The sequence below is a fragment of the Aplysia californica genome, unplaced genomic scaffold, assembly GCF_000002075.1.
Source record: "Aplysia californica isolate F4 #8 unplaced genomic scaffold, AplCal3.0 scaffold00064, whole genome shotgun sequence".
Classification (NCBI taxonomy): Eukaryota; Metazoa; Mollusca; class Gastropoda; order Aplysiida; family Aplysiidae; genus Aplysia; species Aplysia californica.
This window is the reverse complement of record NW_004797334.1, coordinates 1,930,641-1,935,306: the sequence shown is the minus strand read 5'-3', so window position 1 is coordinate 1,935,306 and position 4,666 is coordinate 1,930,641.

Below are 4,666 nucleotides of genomic sequence, written 5' to 3'. Positions count from 1 at the left end.
GAGAGAGGCGGAGTCCTTGGTTTTGTACTGGGTCAGAGGGTTGGGGTCCAAGTGCGACACCTCGCCTTTGAAGGGGTTGCACCTTCTGCAGACGAAGCAGTGGGTCTATTTATATCCCCCCGACCCACTGGGGGTTTGCAGCATCTGCTCTCCTTGATCCACGATTTAAAAAACCTGCTTTCTCGTCAGAAGATATTCTAGAAACAGCCAGCACAAGGCTTGTCGTAGAAATGGCATCCATCAAGCCAGCCTGACACAAAGAAGGAAGGCGGCTGTCAACTGAGACAGAAGACAGGTCTGGGCATTACAACTTATGATCCCAGTTTGACGAACTTGTCACGTCTACAACGACAAAGAGAACACAGACAGTCAACACAGAAATAAAAAAGGAGGTATTTTGAGGAAGAAATAATCCCAATAAGCAACAGCCCGGTGGATTATTGGAAACAAAAGAGAAGTTATTTCCCAGATCATCCAAGCTTGCACAGAAATATTTATGCATTCCTGCATCTTCTGTGCTGTCGGAACGACTATTTCCTGCTGCAGAGAAACTTATTACAATAAATAAACAGACACATTTGCGAGGCAGCATGGTAAGTGTTTTACGGCGCATCCCAACTGCATAAGGTCATATGAGCGCGTTCAGTTGGTAGGAAATTTTGAATTTTGCCCGGGTGGCGGCCGAAGCCTACTCTTATCGATTTTAGACCACCAAGGGATCTTTCACGTTCGCAACTTGCACACGGGACCTCCGAGATTTTTCGCCCTTGTCCGAGAAGGCTAGGTGTAGATCTTTTCTACCAGAAGATCGGGGGTGGGGCTGAAAGACAGCAGTAAGAAGGAGCCAAGGAGTAGCAGTAGAAAGGCTTCAGAAAGAGCCAGAAGCCCAGAGGAAGGGGGAAAGTGAGTGAGGGGGAAGAGGCAGGAAGAGGAGACTAAAGCAGACGACAGAACATTGCAATAGAGCAGGAAAGAAGGTGAAAGAAGACAAATTTAGAGAAGAATTTTTTTTCGGTCGCTACCAGGATTCGAACCCGTGACCTTTGAATGAGAGGCAAACACCTTAACCTCTAGGCCACGAGAGCCCACAATTGCACTTTTGGGCGTGAAGGCAAAGGAGAAGCAATCAGAATAGTGTAAGGTGTGGAAATCTGGAATGCCATCAAACTTGGCCCCCCAAACTATTTCGTTGCTGGAGATGATCCATCTCTCTCCTCTGAAGATGAGACACACCCACCAGCAAAAGCAATCTCTTCAACTCAGAGGCAAGAAGACAGAAATGACTGGCACCCCGAGAACGAATGCTCCTCTAGTGATAAAGCAGGGAAGACAATCGAATCCTCTTACGATCAGCCTCAATCACCAGAGTCGCCTGACGTTTCTTTTGGCCTTGAATACATGTACCTGTCTGCTTCAGATGATGTACAGGTCAGACATGGATCTAGCAGTACATGTACAATAATGCAGCAGCTAGCTGGATGTTTTGATGGGCAAATTACAATCAACAGCACTTTCTTCTTGCTCCCGTGGTGTTCCATTAGGAGAAAAAAAGACTGCTTTGTTCTTGTAAATAATGAAAATAATCTACAAGACATGGAAAAGAGCTGAGTTACAGAGATTATGCTGTCCACCGGGAGGTTCTGGGAGGTTTTTGTTTCAGTAGAGGTTTTACAGCGCTCGCAACTGCATAAGGTCATATGAGCGCCAGAAGATTGTGTTATAAGAGAGTAACAAACACAAAAAAGAAGTTAGTTTTAGTTTTTTACGGCGCTTCGTTGTGAGTTTAGTTAAGTTTTGTAAGAGTTTTACCGCACTTGCAACACAAGTTGCCGAAGTTCGTTGAGAGTCACCGTGTGAGTGCAGCGGAGGCTTTAGGTGTGAGAGAACTTCGTGTTCTGGGGAGGGGCGCGTCTTCAGAAGTCGTTCTCGCTGAAGAAAAGTCTAGCACAGAAGGCAGGAAGAAAGCTCTGAAAAAGATCGTGTACGGCGAACAGGAAAGCCTAGGTGAAAAACTCAAGAAAATGTCTGTTTGTTTGTTTTTGTAAGTGTTTTACGGCGCTCGCAACTGCATAAGGTCACATGAGCGCGCGGGACACACTAAACTTTTTCAGTTGGTAAGAAATTTTGAATTTTGCCCGGGTGGCGGCCGAAGCCTACTCTCATTGATTTTAGACCACCAAGGGATCTTTAACGTGCACAACTTGCACACGGGACCTCCGAGATTTTTCGCCCTTGTCCGAGAAGGCTAGGTGTAGATCTTTCCTACCAGAAGATCAGGGGTGTGGCTGAAAGACAGCAGTAAGAAGAAGTCAATGAGTAACGGTAGAAAGGCTGCAGAAAGAATCAGGAGCCCAGAGGAGGGGGCAAAGGAGGTGAAGGGGTGGGGGACAGAAAGAGGAGACGAAAGCAGACAACAGAACATTGCTAGAGAGTAGGAAAGGAGGTGAAAGGAGACAAATTTAGAGAAGAAAATTTTTTGGTCGCTACCCGGATTCGAACCCGGGACCTTTGAATGAGAGGCGAACACCTTAACCTCTAGGCCACGAGAGCCCCCAAAATGTCTGTCTTCCTCAACGAGGTAACCATCCTGAAAGAGCTGAGTCACCCGAACATCGTTGAACTACAGAAAGCTCTGAAAAAGATCGTGTACGGCGAACAGGAAAGCCTAGATATAAAACTCAAGAAAATGTCTGTCTGTTTGTTTTTGTAAGTGTTTTACGGCGCTCGCAACTGCATAAGGTCATATGAGCGCGCGGGACACACTAAACTTTTTCAGTTGGTAAGAAATTTTGAATTTTGCCCGGGTGGCGGCCGAGCCTACTCTCATTGATTTTAGACCACCAAGGGATCTTTAACGTGCACAACTTGCACACGGGACCTCCGAGATTTTTCGCCCTTGTCCGAGAAGGCTAGGTGTAGATCTTTCCTACCAGAAGATCAGGGGTGTGGCTGAAAGACAGCAGTAAGAAGAAGCCAATGAGTAACAGTAGAAAGGCTGCAGAAAGAATCAGGAGCCCAGAGGAGGGGGCAAAGGAGGTGAAGGGGTGGGGGACAGAAAGAGGAGACGAAAGCAGACAACAGAACATTGCTAGAGAGTAGGAAAGGAGGTGAAAGGAGACAAATTTAGAGAAGAAAATTTTTTGGTCGCTACCCGGATTCGAACCCGGGACCTTTGAATGAGAGGCGAACACCTTAACCTCTAGGCCACGAGAGCCCCCAAAATGTCTGTCTTCCTCAACGAGGTAACCATCCTGAAAGAGCTGAGTCACCCAAACATCGTTGAACTACAGAGAGCTCTCAGCTGTCGAGAAGAACTAGTTCTCGTGTCGGAGCCACACAGCTCGGATCTAGCCAGTGCCCTACCTCGTCTCACAAACTCTGACGTCATTTGCTACTTCACACAGACCGTCAGCGCGTTAACCTATCTCCATCAGCGCCGAATTATGCATACAGGGATTATGATGTCCACCGGGAGGTTTTGGGAGGTTTGGGTTGTTTTTTGGGAGGATCTGGTATAAACAAGTGTGTGAAACTTGTTTCTATTTACGCAGAGAGACGAAGTCTTAGGGTTGCTTATTTTTCTTCTTTTTTTTTTGGTAAGTTTTACAGCGCTCATAACTGCAAAAGGTCATATGAGGGCACGGGACACATTAAACATTTTCAGTTGATAGGAAATTTTGAACTTTGCCCTGGTGGCGGCCGAAGCCTACCCTTATCGATTTTAGACCACTAAGGGATCTTTCACGTGCGCAACTTGCACACGGGACCTTCGAGATTTTTCGCCCTTGTCTGAGGTGAGCTAATCGGATGAAGATAACCAATCTGATTCAGGTCAAACTTCATTAGGAAAATTTAAAACCGTGGAGAAGGCGTGAAAGAGCAAAAAAACAAACAAAAACCCCAAAAAACCGAAAGGTCAGGAGAGGCAGACCACTTGCAGGGCCGTTAAAAATAAGGGTGACCGTGGTCGCCAAGTAGTACAACCCGCTCTCCCAGAACTTCTTTACTCAGGGCAGCCACAGCGCGGTCCAGCAGCAGGAAGAGGGTGGAGCCGCGGAGTCCCGAGGATGAGACGCCAACATCGCGGTGCTCGAAACATTAAGGAAGAACGGACCAGGAAGACAAAAATGTATGTACAATCGTGATTACGAGAACGAACAGCGATATGGCGGGTAACACGAAATTGAATTTATATGTCTCGCTCAACGTAGGAACTTTAAATGGTCGGTTTTAAGGACAAGGGGCTATCACGAAAAATGCTGTTTAGAGAAAATCGATGGTGAAGTTGTTTCCCCTTGCTCAGTTTCATAAAAAAAACGAGGAGAGTTTTCTCTATAACCAAACAAATATACACAACGATGAAACCAAACTTTTCCTATAGGTAGGGCAATGCCCACTTTTGGTGTAGGTCAAGATTTCTGGAAACCCTCGAAATCTGGGTTAGCCCGCTTGTCCTTAAAAGCGACCAAATGTACGGGGATTTAAAAATTATAAGAAACTATGAGCATTCTTAAAATTTTCCGGGGTCTGAAAAATTAGATGTAATAGGTATACAGAAAAGTCATTTATCAGAGTTAAATCAAAATAAATCATTAAAGCAATGGGGTGGTGTTATACACTTTAGTCGCGGAAGCAATAGGAGTAAAGGCCTTGCTACTCTTTTTAA